Source organism: Dermacentor albipictus, chromosome 6, assembly GCF_038994185.2.
Source record: "Dermacentor albipictus isolate Rhodes 1998 colony chromosome 6, USDA_Dalb.pri_finalv2, whole genome shotgun sequence".
Classification (NCBI taxonomy): domain Eukaryota; kingdom Metazoa; phylum Arthropoda; class Arachnida; order Ixodida; family Ixodidae; genus Dermacentor; species Dermacentor albipictus.
The window spans coordinates 57710816-57727501 of NC_091826.1; positions in this window are offsets into that span (position 1 = coordinate 57710816).

The window sequence follows — 16686 nt, forward strand, 5'->3', positions numbered from 1 at the left end:
GAAATCGAACTACGCGTATGGACAGATTTTAGCGCTCTCAGACTGCTTCTGTCTGTAGGCTATATTTATTTGCTTAAAATGCCAAAGGCTGGTGTACCTTTTCTTCGCAATTGTTTGGCCGAAAACTTACGCTAATCATTGCATTGTGTTCGCTGCGGTTGAACACATTACTAATAAAATATATGCGATTCAGATAATCTTACTGAATCGTGTTTATTTTTGCTTGTTTTTGTGTAAAACAGCCACATTTCTTTGTTTACATCGTTCAGTGGGACAACATCCAAACACCTACCTGCTCGAATTGACCGCAGGATGGCATCTGAGATGACCTTAAAATTTGTAGTCTCTTTACGGCTTTCTTTTTAATTCAATTGCTGTGTAAATCAATAATTAGGCAGCTGATGAGGAGGCAGTTGCTCTGTGAAAGGCTTCACGATTTTAGGGCTCGACGATCCGTTTTGAAGGCACCGCCTGGGACCTTCCAACGGGTTCTGCGACCGTAACTTCTAGTGAAACTGATGCCACGAGCAAAATGACGCAGTGCTGCCTACGAGATTTGAGCAATTTCATTTTCTCTGTATATACATTTGCCGTACTACTCTATAGGGCATTTAAGCGCCTGTGATTACTGCGAGCCGCTGTGTAAACCTTTCGAGGAATTGTCGCTGCGACGTCGCTGTTGGCATTGACGTTGTCGATGCTTTCGACGTTCTTTTCAAACCAACAGGATTATTCTCAGCGTATTCTTTATTGTGGGTATGTGTCGTCTGGAAGGCTTATAACCGTCGTTGTCATGGATACGCCACCATTGTGCCACCGACGCTGCTTTCACGAGCGCGGAAAGGAAGGATTGCACAAGACAGACATCTTGTCAAGAACAATTTCCATGCAGCGCACATAGTGTAATCCTCTCCAATACAGTATGGCTCATTTCTGGCCTCCTGAATATATGCACAGGCGCCCCTGCTCTCAAAGTCTGTGAGAGCGAGCATGAAGTCTTGAAATAATTGCACGGCACTCTTGTTATTTTTCTTATCTTGCTGAAGATTCTGCTCTCGTGTAATAAAGAAAAATTGCATGGTAGCTCAATGGATAGAGCACTCGACTCTATAATTCACATTACTTCACTCGAGTGGGTTTAAATCCCGTTTGAGGGGGTTGTGGAGAAATGACCGTTCTTTCTTCTTCAAGCTGTGGCGTTGTGTAAGCTGGGGATGACCTATAATGAAGAAAAACATCATAGCTGTGCGTAGTCGACGACTACAACGGTAGTCGTCAACGTAGCAGAATGGACGGACGGACAAGGAATATTAAGTTTCGAGCACCTAATGGTAATTGCGTTAAAACAATATTAGTATAGTAATGAATAGGTAAAAAATGCTATTCTGAACCATCCATCATTGAAACTTCACTTCGGCGATTGAAAAACACTATTATACGGGCTTTGCGTTAAGTTCTACGCGACTAAATCGGCATTCCGAGATATCAAATTAAGCCTATGGTTAAGCTTTGCAGGGGCTTCGTCCCGCTTAAGTTTCCAAACAGCTTAAACTTCCTTCGTTCCCTCATCGTGCGGTTTGAAAGCACAACGCCGAGTAGCATGGTCAGTGGTTCTGCAAGCAGGCTTCTTCGCGTCGTCAGTTCATAGAAGAACGCTCCGTGAACCGCAGTTGCACCATGGCCTCCGTAAAGCCATAAACTCGCCTCGTACACACGACCGCAGTTTCCTTAAACTTTAATCTGACGTTGGCAACCATAATCGGCGCTTGTCCATCGCCCCGCTTTTTTATTGCCTCGTTGCTGAAGCCGTCCCACCTCCAGCCACAAGCGGTGCGAGCGCCGGTTGTAAACGAAGGAAAAAGGTGCTTTGACTCGGCCCGTTTGGCCAACTCGAGGGGCTCTTCACGGGCACGCTCGAAGAGCCTCCATTAACAAAAAAAAAAGAAGTGTTCGTGACTGGACAGGCGTGGTGCTTGAGTACGTCGGAGCAAGGCCTATTGTGCGCGGCAGAACCGCACACTATATGTATATATAGGTCGGCAGAGTCTCTCGCTAGCTCCCCATCTATATGCGCTTACAATCTTCTTCGTTTTCTCGTTCTTTCTATGTGGAGTACTTGCGCTTCAAGCTTGTAAACTTCGCGAGCAAGAACAACGCGAGGCCTAGCACCGAACCCGAACGTCTATCGAGCGAAACGCACGGATGACCGCACACCGTGTATGTACACAAACGGGCCACCGGCCGATAAGTGAAACGCCCGGGAATGGTTTTAAGGCTCGGCAACTTCAGAAGTGGTCACCAGCGTTTGTCAAGCGTGTAGTAGTGATGGGCCTCGTTATGTTTTGTTTATTTGATTCGCCCATTGAACAACGCGCAGCGGTAGAAGTTAAAAAGAAGGAAAGAAAGCACGTCGCTACGGGGACATAGATTTAACGGCATCGAGGACTTGTCGCTTCAGTGAAGCGGAGTACCAGGGCCATTTCATTTCGCTACCCGCCCGCCGATGCCCAAGGACGGATCGAACAGGTTGTCCAGGTGCACCGAGTTTGGTGACTCCTGTATCGATCGGCGACGCGGAGAAATGCAAAACCGAGAAGTCCATTTGCGATGGTCGTTAAGTGGAACGCAGTCAGCCCGGGCGCCCAGGATTGCCAAATGATAGTATAGGTGAACGGGGAATACGACGAAAATTCTTGTCGTATATTGGGGAGTCTCTGTCGTCTTTTTTGGAATAAATGACGTCTTCCAGACGTCAATGCCACGTATCTCACAGCGAACAGAAAAAACGAGCAACATAAAAACAAATCTCTCAGACCTCTCAAAAAATTGTTTCGCCCCGCCCCCTCCGATAACCTAAATTAGTCCTTAAGGCAATCCTTACTCGACAGAAAGTGGAACAACTTCAGAAATGTCATCGCGCCACAGCGCGCGAGGGTCAATAATTTGATATTTTGTTCAAGATAGGGAGAAATGACTGTTACGTTTCGCCTACGACGCGCGGTATAGCCGGCGCGGATGCAACGGACGCCGGGGCTTCGTTCAAAGCGGCGGACATTTTGGCCCGTTCAGCGCCGCCGTAACGCCTTCCCGCCAAGCGCGTCCAGGCATGTTTCAATGCCACGTGTCTTCGTGTGTGCGTGTGTGTGTCTGTGCATGTTGGTACCCACGCTTGTCAAAGCGCTGCAGCCGGGGAGAGGAGCTCCCCAAGTGTGAAGCGAGGAGGTCTGACCGGCGCCGGCCCGGCGGATGCGTCACTACACTCGTCTCAACGTGTCTCTCAGCGTGTCCATGCCCCGCCGTCACGTGGCCTCATCCCGAGACGTTCCTTCTTGCCCTCAACTCCGAGAGTATAAAAGCAGCTGCCCCCGGACGCCAAGAGAGAGGCTCCGAATTCTTCCGTCGAGTAGCGTGCTCTCCCGTCTCTCCACTTCGGTCGACCTGACCGGCCGCTCTTTTGCGATGCTACAATAAACAAGTTGTTCTGTTAGCAGTCAACTCATGCTTTTCCAGGACCTTCGGATGCTTCCAGTTGTGCCCCAGGCCGCCAGGCAAACGCTACCCTTGGGGCTTGCGACCCAGATGCAACAACTCGTGCCGGCGGTGCGATTGCAACATGACTCAAAGGACTGCAATATCACGTCCGAAAGGCGACATTATTGTATCCATAGCATTCGGGCCTTTACGTGCATAAGTGAATACTACCGCTTCAAACGTGCAACACCATTGATGGATTTCACAAGAGGAACAAATACTGCATCAATTAGTTATTCTCCAGATCAGCTGCACATTAAACACAGTGTTGTCCAAACGCACAGTGCGAGTGAATTCTTATTTTCAATGACACCCCCGACTTGTGAAAAATGGCAACAGAGACAACCAGGTGTTCCTATGTGGTAAAAGGCTCGCTGAAAAGGCTCTGCTTCTGCTGAAATATCCATTCAGTTGCTGACAGTGCCGAAGTCATTATTCAATAAATTCCGGTCGTTTCTTCTTTTTGCGTACGTCTTTAGCACTGGTTCTTCGTGTTACCCAAACCAAGTCACCCAGGTGTAATTCGCAAATTTTCTCGATTCTGCGTATCACTCAAGTCACGCGCTTCGGACTGAATCAGTCGCCATTGGTAGCTTGCCTCGCCACGAAAGAAACCCCGCCGGAAGACAAGCCCGGAAATTGAAGCCGCGGCAGGTGCTAGCGGGTTGTACGACCTCGCGCGCTCCTCCGTCGGTATACCGAAAGTCCCAGGTATACAAAAAAGCCAGGTGCTGCACTCCGCATTACCATACTGTCTTTTCTGACGCATAGCACGAGGTATTCATTCGCAGCCGACCGAAGCGGAAGACTATACAGAGCAGTGTCCGCGTAACACAAACGACCTCGGAAGGGTGAGAAGAAAGAAAACAGAAACGAAAACGAGGAAGCAGAAGGACGGCAGAAACGAGAGCAGCTGAAAGGGCACAAGTACCAAAAAAACGCAAGGGGATGTATGTACACGACAAGACGTCTGCAAGTCGTCTGCAGAAACAAGTCGCCTGCATGTCGGCAAGAGCAAAGGAGGAACAGGGGAAGAAGTAAAAAGCGAGAGAAAAGAAGAACCTGCGAACGAAAAAAAGGAAGAAATACAAAAGGTAGATAGAAAGGAGGAAACAAGAGAAGAGAGAGAGAGAGAGAACCGTGTCTTGTTCGCGCATCTTCTCGTGCGAGAATCCCCTCACGCGCCCACTACTTCTCGATCAAAGTCGTGACAGACGTGCGCTGGCTCCACGCGCCGCCATCTCGCTCCTGCGCGGCCTGAATGTATACAACACCCAGAAAAAGGCGATAAGGCCCATCCCTGAGGCGGTTTCGGCTTTGGCTTCGGCTTCGCAAGGCGCGGACGGCGCGGGACCGGTCGTACGGCGTTGTTCGCGGGCTTTCCATACACAGCGTCGCGATGCCGTTATATTACGAAGCCGCGGCGCGCTCGGCTCCGGGGCGCCCGGTCAATAGCGCGTGCAACCGGCAATCGATGGGTTAGTTTCGTATGCGAAAGGTTCCTTCCCGGCATGCGTGCGAGCCAAGGCTTGCGTGGCCTGCGGATGTCGTGAGCGCCGCATCGAGAAGCGTGGCGCGATGCTCTCTTTGCGGGGCCATTCTTACAGGCTTGCGTGAGAGTGGAGTGGTTGCGTGAAGCGCCATTTGTTTGCCTTCGCGGTGGCGTGTTTCCGTTGTTTCTTTTCTTTTTTTTTCGTTCTTTGTATGGTTTCTCGCGGTTTCGTCCTCCGCGTTTACTGGGTCAGGGTGGACGGATGACACGTTCGATGCGCGAAATATGGAACACCGCGTCGTCGCCAGCAGAAACGACAAAAAAGAAAAGAAAAAAAAAGAAAAGAGAAAAAGAAATAAGTAATCGGTTTGGTGAAGCGAGGGAAAGAAAGGCACATATTGAACGGCCTCAGCCAACGTTGTCTACCGGAAATAATGTCCAGCAAATAATATGTAAGCGTCGTGTGAGTCGTGAGAGTGCGTCGTGTGAGGAGAAGAATAAATGCAGCAGAAGCCAGAATGAAGCGAAGGTTAGCAATATGAGCTCGTGTAAAATATGATGTTTGTTGCCAAGAGCTCCACATTTATGCTCTGCATCCTAAAGCTTTCCGGAAAATATGTTTGCGGAAATGCGCAATATTTTAGCACTTCACAAAATAAACACGCACACGCGCCGAAATATAATTAAAGTGCGTCACTATTTTGATGCACCAGCGTTACTGATGTTTTACTTCGATTTTATACGACTTCACCTTGATCGCTGCAACGAAACATGCATGGGGATTAACATATCATTCACTTTTGCAGCCATTGCAGCTCATCCAGCGTGAGGCTGTTCGAATAATCACGCACTGTATACTATGCAGCCTGCCCGTCTTATCTTCAGAAAGCTTAAACATTTTCCGGTGATTAACCTCATTTCGTCTGGCCTTGGCACTATAGCTTACCGTCTGATTCCCGACGCTAACGCTTTCGTATTTATTAGCACCGTGGAGATAACTCATTGACAGTCAAACTAATGTTCTTTCAAGGGTTCGTACTGAGCATTCGTACTAAGATTTTCTAGAATGAAATTTTGGAATGATTTACCGGTTGACATTAAAATTGCTGGATGCCTAACAAGCTTCAAACTACTTCTAAAAGCACATATCTCATAATTTCATATTGTAATTTGCACTCGTATGCTGTCCGTGTTTCGGTTTTGCGGATACTCTTCCTGCTCTAATTTAGCTTTTTCGTGCTTCTAATGATAATTCTGTACATTCACTACTTCTTTAGCTGCTATTCTATTTATGCCAAATTTAAGAGGCATTATAACAAGGGGTCCTCTTACAGTGCCTCACTTCTTAGACCTCTGTCTATGTACATACTACCACACGCTGTACTATATTTGAAATCAATAAACTGAAAACGCACGCGCGCACGCACGCACAATACCCCATTCACTCACGCAACGCATGCATATGGATCCATGTGAATGTTCATGCCTACAACAAGGAACACAGTTTGTCGGTGCATGCGTATTTATGATCAAGGGTAACAACTAGGGTTACCAACTCTAGAGTGGACTAATTCGGGACAGTACGGGTGGGAGTGGCGGGAAGGAGGGGGGTGAGGAGGGTAGTGACTGGCGGCGACCGGCCTTGTCAGTGCTGGCAGCCGCCAGTCTGTATATGGATCAAAGTCTATTAAATTGTAGGCCAATCTCTTTAACATGCTGCTCGAGCGAAATCCTGGAGCTGACAATACAGTAGCACATTACAGATTACCTTGACAGCAATGACATTTTATGCAATTCTCAACATGCTTTTCGTCGCAGATATAGTGTACTACTACACAGTTGATATAATTTAGTCAGGCCATCCTTTCTGCACTTGATTTGGGTCACCGAATCGGTGCTACAGTCATCGACTTCTCCGAAGGATTCGACATAGTGACTCACTCCAAGAATATGCGCAAGCTTGAGCGAATATTAAACAATCCTTCTCTTGTAAATTGGACGACTAGTTTTCTTACCAGCCGTTCACAGTGGGTTCCCTTCAAAAAGCAAAAAAAAAACTAATTATCCTGCTGTTGACGTATCTTCTGGCGTGCCGCAGGGATCCGTTCTAGGGCCCTTACTCTTTTTGCTGCATGTTAATGATTTACTTTGTAACATACTTGTCAATATGCGTTTATATATGGACGATCGCGTGCGCTATCAAACTGTAAACTCGCCCTGATGATCATATTCTCCTTAATGATGCTTTTGATAAATTTTTATCTTTCCTGCAAAAACCTCCAGCATAAAGATAAGACTATCTCAACAGACTACATTGACTTCCGCGGAGCTCGCTGCTATTCGTTGTGCACATCGTGTAATTTCTGATGAAATACTCAAGAAATGGAGCGTGTTCACTGACTCCAAGGCTGCTCTTCATTGTTTGGTTTCTGCCTTACGCCGTGGACCCCACCAAAAACTAGTTTTAAAAATCAGACTGCTGCTTCACCACCTCGTCGAGCAAGGACACGACATCACGTTACAGTGCCAAGCCACTGTGGCATAATGGGAAATTAACATGCCGACGCAGCAGCACGATCTGCACATGAGGAGGGCTTGCAAGACTCCATTCCATTCTCAAGAACAGACGCTGCAATGAAAATTTGTGTGCTTGCAAATGTAGCCATCAGAACTTTATGGAACACACCAAGCTTGAAGCACACACGTCTACACCGACTGGACCCGTCCTTTCGACTTCGACCCCCATCTGGACTCTCTCGACTCGAGACAGCAATGCTTTGCCGACTGTTGCTTGGTGTCGCTTTCTCAAGATATTTCGCCTTCCGAGCCGGTATGGACGAGAGCGCTGCTTGCAGTCACTGCGGTGGCGAGGAGACCATAGAACACGTGCTCTGCCGCTGTGCTCGATACAGCGGGCAACTGCTGTCACTAGCGACCACGCTAGCACGCCTTGACGACAGGCCACTTTCAGAACAGTCAGTCTTGGAAGGCCGACATGAACTGTCGTCGCACCGAAAGTCGGTCAAGGCTTTGTTGACCTTTTTATGAGGCAGTCGATTGTTAGAAAGACTATAATGATCCTAGTCCGTCCCTTCTCATTTTCTTTCACGCTTTTATTTTTTGTCACGCTCTTCTTTCCGTCCTTACTTCCCCTTTCCCTTCCCCTGGTGCAGGGTAGCCAACCGGAGGTTTTAACTCTGGTTAACCTCCCTGCCTATCTCATATTTGCATCTCTCTTGATAAATTCTCTCAACGGTGCGAAACCTGGCATACGACCATAAATTTTAAGAAAATCGCATACATGCCATACGTGTCAGGGAATGCGCAGGGAAGGAGGACTCGGCAATCTTTAAAACATGGCGGTATACATTCAGTTTTACTCGCGAACTCGTGATTGGCGAGGCAGTCGCGCTAGGTTTTTTGTGGTCGCGCCACACTTCGCTCCGCTCTCAACTTGTCGCACGAGCCAGATTATCTGCGCCAGCCAATATAACGGAAACGAAAACACAGACACAGCTGCGCTCAAGCTTCGTGTTAGGGAGTATCCTAATCGTCGGTGATTTTTTTTATGCGAAGCATATTACGAGAGCTCAACCGAGCTCCTCAGGCGCGGCGGTGTCGCCTTGAAACCACGTGACACCGTGACGTCACGACAGAGGAGAAGTGGCTTTGGCTCAACTCTTGCAAGACGGGCTGGGTGGGAATCGAACCAGGGTCTCCGGAGTGTGGGACGGAGACGCTACCACTGAGCCACAAGTACGATGCTTCAAAGCGGTACAAAAGCGCCTCTAGTGAATGCGGTGTTGCTTTAGAAACGAGCTGTTTCTAAGGCGTGCGTCTCTTGCTCAGGCGCACATTTCGTTGCCGCGCCGAACGCTGCTTTGCTCGACGCTCACCGCGTCCAATGCGGGGCGCGTAGTCGCTGCCCTGTAGCCCATTGTCTTACACCCCTTGGCGGGTCGACGGGAACGCTGTCGCGTTCCACTCTTGAAGGCGAAGCAGTAATGCATGAGTTGTTTCTTCGTCTAGCCGAACCAAATATAGCCAAGCAACAGCAGTTCACCAGGCTAAACAGTGGTTCAACAACTAAAATAAAGGCTAGTATGCTTCGCATCCTGGGCTTAACCTTACCTAAGCCACAGCCATTTTTTTACTTGCTAATGCACATGTGTTGCCCTCGCGTCGTTATAAAGATCAACACTGTATATATGTATGTATATGTGGATTATGTTATGTTGACTGTTCTGCTGGGACTATATGTGATGTATGTACCACCCGCTGACTAGAGACTGCGTTATTAGGCGGAAGTATCATTTGTATTTTTGAGACCATTTTTTTCTACAGAACTGTAGAGTCATTTAACTTGTATATTGTATGTACCATGTGTTTCTTACGTCACAGTGTTACTGCGAAAACGTTCTTTTACAAGTCCTGGTGCTTCTATTAAAATGTTATGTGATATGTAATCCTGTACCCTGTATGTTGTACGCTAGACCATTTCAAGAGCTAAGGAGTAGCCGGTGCCTTAAATTGTGTGTCAACATTTCCTTATATGATATCAATAATAATAAAAAACACTTTATATTTAAGTATTCACATTTGAGAAATTTCACAAATGAATATCACGGATAAACTGGCAAGACGTGCATTAGGAAACAGACCGTGGCAAGGAGGCACACAGGTTGCTTTTATTAGCTTTTAAGTGTGCTTACGCTAAGTCAATTAAAAAAGCAATACAGAAAACGCCATGGATGAAGGAAAGCTTGTATTACTTACGGTACTCTGAATTTGATAAAAAAAAAGATGCTGTTTTCAAAAAATGAATAGGCACACGTTCCCGAATAAAGTTAGTGGCATTCTAAGGGCAGCAAAAGCGCAATATTCTCAGAAATCATTTGATGCCGATACAATAATGCGAACCTATATTACTTGAAAAAAGATGCTAAACAGTTTACGTGGTCTAAATAAGCAGCCAGAGGGAGTGGGAGAGTTAGTAATAATGTTAAGCCGACATGAGATACAGGCTTATGCTTTTAAGAATAGTTTTGTGTCGCCGGTGAATAGTTCCAACGATCCTTGTTGCATAGAATACGTAAAACCAAATATAGTCGAAGTGCATTCTTAAGTTCAACTAACAAGCTGATAATGTACAGCACGTTTCATAGTTTTCGCAGCAGCAAAAGTTGTGGTATCGATGATTTGCAGATCCTTCCAGCAAAGCACGTGTTACACCTAATTGGTCCTGTCTTCGAGCACGTGTACAATTATTTTTTCTTTTGGCGAATGGTAGATTTCGGCGGCGCATGCAAATCGCCATGCTAATAGCAATTTTCAGAACAATTTGGCGATAGAAAAGATTTTTCTGATTATAGCCCCAATATCAATCTTGCCTGTATTTCCTAAATGTCTTGAGAAGTTAAGACAACAGTGACTTAATTTTGTAGGAAACAAAATGTGATCACAGATTACCAGTTCAGGTTTATAAAAGTTTCCTCAATAAAAGTAGCGTTTTTAACAGCGTAAGTAATATTTGTTAACATATTTAGAATTTGTTTAACCTATAGTAATCAGAACATTGTTGTAGGTAACCACTGTTCAAAAATTTTCCGTTATTCGCCGAGGTGCCTCTAGGATATGCCTCTAGGAGAATATAACCAACCCTTATATATAGCTTCCATTGATTACGAGAAAGCGTTTGATTCAGTCGAAACCTCAGCAGTCATGGAGGCATTACGGAATCAGGGTGTAGGTGAGCCATATGTAAAAATGGTGGAAGATATCTATAGCGGCTCCACAGTCACCGTAGTCCTCCACAAAGAAAGCAACAAAATCCCTATAAAGAAAGGCGTCAGACAGGGAGATACGATATCTCCAATGCTATTCACAGCATGTTTACAGGAGGTATTCAGAGGCCTGGAGTGGGAAGAATTGGGAATAAAAGTTGATGGAGAATACCTTAGCAACTTGCGATTTGCTGATGATATTGCCTTGCTTAGTAACTCAGGAGACCAATTGCAATGCATGCTCACTGACATGGAGAGGCAAAGCAGAAGGGTGGGCATGAAAATTAATCTGCAGAAAACTAAAGTATTGTTTAATAGTCTCGGAAGAGAACAGCAGTTTACGATAGGTAGCGAAGCACTGGAAGTGGTAAGGGAATGCATCTACTTAGGGCAGGTAGTGACCACGGATCCGGATCATGAGACTGAAATAACCAGAAGAATAAGAATGGGTTGGGGTGCGTTTGGCAGGCATTCTCAAATCATGAACAGCAGGTTGCCACTATCCCTCAAAAGGAAAGTGTATAACAGCTGTGTGTTACCAGTACTCACATATGGGGCAGAAACCTGGAGGCTTACGAAAAGGGTTCTGCTGAAATTGAGGACGACGCAACGAGCTATGGAAAGAAAAATGATGGGTGTAACGTTAAGGGATAAGAAAAGAGCAGATTGGGTGAGGCAACAAACGCAGGTAAACGACATCTTAGTTGAAATCAAGAAAAAAAAATGGGCATGGGCCGGACATGTAATGAGGAGGGAAGATAGCCGATGGTAAGGGTTGCGGACTGGATTCCAAGCGAAGGGAAGCGTAGAAGGGGGCGGCAGAAAGTTAGGTGGGCGGATGACATTCAGACGTCTGCAGGGACAACATGGGCACAATTAGTACATGACCGGGGTAGTTGGAGAAGTATGGGAGAGGCCTTTGCCCTGCAGTGGGCGTAACTAGGCTGATGACATATATATATATATATATATATATATATATATATATATATATATATATATATATATATATATATATATATATATATATTATATATATATATATATGTGTGTGTGTCAACGAGAAGAAAAGGGGGTCAACCAAGGGACCTGATTTTTATTAGTCATACCATAAGAAGCCAACAAACACTGACACCAAGGACAACATAGGGGAAATTACTTGTGCTTCATAAATGACATAAAGAAATAAATTATTGGAAATTAAAGTGGATGAATAAACGACTTGCCGCAGGTGGAAACCGAAACGCGGTAGCTCAAATGGTAGCTCAATTTGTAGAGCATCGCAGGCGAAATGCGAAGGTTATGGGTTCGGTGAGGAGAGTCGTTAGCGAAAAGTAGAAATTGTGCATCACATGAAAATGCTTCTATGAATCCATGCTCACAACAACTAAGGAATAGTATCAAGAAAATCGACTATGTGTGAAAAAATGGTCAGCTAAAATAATTTACAGGCGTATACTAGTTAGTGAGATCGGACGATAGTTTCCTGGCCATCGTACGTTACCTGATTTGTAGACTGTAAGCAGCTGTCCTATATTTTTTGGTCACTGGGTAAGCAAGACCACTGCAATGACTGCGCGAAAAGCTTCGATATGGTTGTAGATGAACACATTTTTATACATTTCAATATTTGTTGAGTTATTGAGTCGGGACCTGGAGATGAAGGTTTAAGGTTACTAATCAGTTTGCCAGCGTCATCCCAGTTAGCAGAGATGATATCCATTGGTGAAAAGCCGTAAACAGGTACACGCTGACTTGCACTGCAAGGCGTTTTTTTTCCCTTGAAGAATCGATGTAAAATAGTTTCGACAGCGAAGCTATGATCCTCTCGTCAGTCGGCATTTTTCGTGTCATTGTCCGTGGGCAAAAATGTGGGCCGATCCCGGAGGTAGTGCAATACGAGGCCGACCCGCGGCGCAGGTGAAGCAGGCCTCAAGCATTCAGCTAAATGAAGCAAAAGGTGCATGAGTCTGGAATAACACATACAACATACAGGACAGCATTCGGTTTAATAAAGAAGAAGCACAACACATGCATCCGAACCTCATAATTGATGATAAGGCGCTCCTGATAACAATGCGAAGCACGTAGCGCATCTCGCATACGTTTTCCGGCAACAAATTATGTTGCGCAAGCTGCCGAGGCGACGGCAGCTTGCGATGTGAGGAGTGACGTCACCAGTTTTTCGCATATAAAAGAACAAGCCTAGCAACTGATTTCATTGTTGTTGCAGCATCGCTATGGTAGGTAACACATAGTTTGGACTCCTGAGGAGCAGAATTAATGCAAGTAGCGGCGAAGGGAAGAAGAAACGGAAATGCAACTAGTGGCGGCGGGTTATCAAAATTACCTTTACGCCCATTACTACCATTACTCTAAAGCAACAAAGCATTGCATTCCCCCCTCTGCTGCTGTAGTGGCGGTTTTCAACAGCTTCGCTGGACATCCGCTTTGCAGGGCCGGGATTTCGCAGGGTCAATTTGTTTTTCAAAACTACATCATTACGCACTTTGCAACATTGGTCGGTACACACAGGAGTGTCATCTGCATGGGTTAACTGTATGGAGTTAGTAACGGTTCGCCTAACAATATTCCAGAATCAACTCGGGTGTGTCGAAGGAGCGTTGGTCACGTGACGTTGGAGAATGACTGACCTGGAAGACGGCTAAATTGTACTCATTGTTTGCACGGCAGTAAGCAGCCCAGTTGCCATGACTATATTTAAACTCTTCTCGACTGATTAAATGCTTATCTGTATTTAGTAGCCATTTAAACTAGTTATTGAACCAGGGTGATTGCGAGCCTAAGGTTCCCGCTATCCTTGGTACAAAGCGGTCAATTAAAGAGAAGATTTTACTGTTATATATAGTCCAGTTTACCTCAACGGAGTATAAGCACAACACAAAGAACCGTGCAACAGTACAACGTAAAGCGTAACCAGACGGTCTGTAGAGGTCGGGAACACAATTTGCAAGATAAAACAAGAGATAAGAAAACAAAAAAGAACAGACGATGCGATTCACATCTACCGAAGTGATTTTATATATGGAGACACTTAGTCGAACCATAAAAAAGTAAATAATACTTCCTTGAAGGGGCCTATAAGGGCGAAGACAACTTGACCTCTAGAGAGACGCCGTACCAAACGAATAAAGCTGCGCATTTTTTTATTGGGTAACGATTCACTCGTAGATGCGTCTTGATTGGGCTCATTGTTTCGAATGGGACTCGCTACAGCGGAGCAGAACGCATCAGCGGGAGACGCCGTTTTGTCGCCCTCCCGCTGCTGTTGCCGCCGGCAGCACTCCTATAGTGGGTGACAACCTAGGAATAAAAGGTTATGGACGATGTGCACAGCGCGGCTGACAGACAGTGACGAAGAAGAACGACGAGGACAAGAGCTTGTCATTTTTTCGTCTTCGTTTGTCAACCGCGCTATGCACGTCGTAATGGAATACCAGCTAGGAAAGTGCCGCACCTCGCTTCGTTATATGGGGCTCTTGCATTGCCCAGGGGGCGCTGCGAAAAAGGTGCTAAAAAGCGCCCTCTGTCCTAAAATGGGTCGTACCAAGCTCGGTCGTCTGCTTCGGAAAGCACGTTTACAATATGGACCCGCCACTTTCAGTTGTGTTGTATCATGGCCTGCAGCGAATATCGGGCGCCGAAAATTTTTTCAGGGGTGGCACGCTGCGTAAAGGCAAGAAATTATGCAGTGCCGAATACGTGTACGCCGTTCAAGAATTAGGCGGCGAAGTTTTAGCACGGTGTCAATCGCAAGTAAAGCGAGTCGCGTACGAAGTGGAACTTCCGGTAAGGTTTACACGCTAGCTGCTATAGATTCAGGCGCACAAACGCGAGGAAATGCTTGCTATAAGTGAATCCACAGCAGCGATAAGCAGACATCATGTGTACGGAACTGCTCGAGCACCCGACGGTACGCGCCGCAATGTACGAACTGCTCGAGCGCACGATCGTACGCGCCGCGACGGCAGCGGTCTTTCGACATTCCGCGAAACGGCGGGTCTCCTGCAATCTTTGTTGACTGCATGCCGCGAAACAAGTAGTTATGTCTGCGTTGTAGTAGCGGCCATCTGTCCCTTTTAGTAACTGGTAATAACTGATGCAATGCATATGAGCTCGCACGTACGCGCGAATCGCGCTGCAGCGCGAGCTGCTCGCTTGATGTAGCTTTTAATGACAGCGCTCGAACATCGATTTGCCGCAATCAATACTGCCTTGCTGCGCTGCCTCAACGTGCTGGCTTGAGATCAAGGGTGAGCGCATTTAACTCTTTTAACCTGTGCTGCTCGTAGTGGAGTAGTGAATTGTCATCGAATGAGCCCGACCATTTGTGCTCATTTGCACACACCTGGGTCACTTCACCACTTCGCATCGGTCGAATTGTTAATTTTCGCTGTGGCCGGGTCTCGAATCGTGAATTACCAGCCATGCCTGCTGCTATGTCGATCTGCTGTCGGGACTGTAGGTGCAAAAGACCGAAATTTAGAACGCAGATAATCAAGCAAGCTTCAAGACAGTCGAAGTAGTCAGCATGGCACGAAGTTTCGCTTACTCAGCGCGACGAACTGCAGCTATGCAGCGCGCTCGACGCTCCACTTCGTGAGGCCTTGAAGGAAAACGGTCGAATCTTATGTTGGGATTCAGGTCTTCTTGTTCATGGCAGCCCACGACGCAGAAGTAATGACGGTGACGCCTTTCCGAGGCTGGGCTAGGTCTCTCCGGATCGGCGTCACCGATTCCTTCTGCTCCTAGATTTACGTCCCACGGCACACGGAGAGTCCGTTTTCGTTAAACTATAGGCTACCGCGAGCTCGCAGCGTGGTCAGCGTGGTCTGTGAGTAGTGACGGGCCTTTTCGTACTCGGAACAGGGCCGAAAGAAGTGCGAATCGACGCAAAACTCGGCCTAGAAACGTGCTTCGCCACAGCCAGGGCTCAATACGATCCAAGCTGGTACGACCCAGATGTCGTTTCCCGCGCCGCCACCAGGCGCCGCTACTATACCTCAAACTCCAGCGCAAGACGCCCATGTATGGTGCCCGACCCAAACAAAATTTGCAGATTTTGTAGATTGCGTAATCGTTATATATGTCACATGAAGCAGGAAATTAAGCCAGCGTTATCCACAATGAGAGGTAACAAAGATTGTCAGTGACGTCATCATCGTCTTGAATGCCACCAGTAGCAACGCAACATTAAAGTTGGAACAAGTCAGAGTAAGGGGAGTTAAGGTGGAGTAAAGTGGAATTAAGCTGAAGTAAGGTGAATGAAGGTCAATTAAGTAATACTTGTTGGGGGGCTAGCTGGTGCATGTTTCCAGAAGAGGGTTATAGCGCCGAAAACACACAACACACAGCAAGCGAGACGGGACAGGCGCAACTTCCAACTGTTTATTCACCGCGTATGCGAATGAATGTAAGGTCAAACAAAGATGGGTAGCAAGAACCACACATGCGCACGAGGTTTTTACAAAAAGCGGATAAAGATAGGTGAGGTACACACGTATCTCACGCCCGTGTATCTAAAAAAGCAGTTTCATTCTTATAAATGGAGATAGATGGGGCGCTAACACAATCGCTACAGTTTCTTTCAATGTAGTAGGCCTCCAACAGTTCACGGGCTGTCTGGTCCTTACTTCTGTTTAAAACCTTTGCTTCTTTCAGCCTTGCGACACACCAGGCACGTACCCAGGATTTTTTTTCGGGGGGGGGCCCACTACCTCCATCATCATCATCATCATCATCATGTTTTATGTCCACTGCAGGACGAAGGCCTCTCCCTGCGATCTCCAATTACCCGTGTCCTGCCGCCAACCGATTCCAACTAGCACCCGCGAATTTCCTAATTTCATCGCACCATCT